Here is a 217-nt window from a genome sequence, read left to right as displayed (position 1 = left end):
GCGAAGGATGAATCCATTGCCCTCATCGGCGACCTCTTCTTTCTCTACCTGAGGTCAGCTAACCCCAAACCCTAAACCCTAAACCCTAAACCCTAAACCCTCAAACCCTAATCAACCCCACCACACCCAGAACTTACCAGGGTTTAGGGTTTAGGGTTTAGGGTTTAGGATGAGGCGCTGTTTATTTATATTGATCCTTGTTTGCTGTTCTATAGGA

General features: G+C 46.5%; 1 protein-coding gene across 1 annotated transcript in view; it reads left to right on the top strand.

Annotated features, from left to right (window-relative positions):
• Positions 1-217, top strand: part of EMH_0067890 (uncharacterized protein) — a gene marked incomplete at both ends in the record, with an annotated part of 2123 nt that overhangs the window by 1215 nt on the left and 691 nt on the right. The gene's annotated exons all lie outside the window — the stretch shown is intronic.

This window comes from Eimeria mitis, genomic scaffold, assembly GCF_000499745.2.
Source record: "Eimeria mitis Houghton genomic scaffold, Emh_scaff3621, whole genome shotgun sequence".
Lineage (NCBI taxonomy): Eukaryota > Apicomplexa > Conoidasida > Eucoccidiorida > Eimeriidae > Eimeria > Eimeria mitis.
The sequence above is the reverse complement of the archived record's forward strand: the minus strand, read 5'-3'. Positions and strand labels throughout refer to the sequence as shown.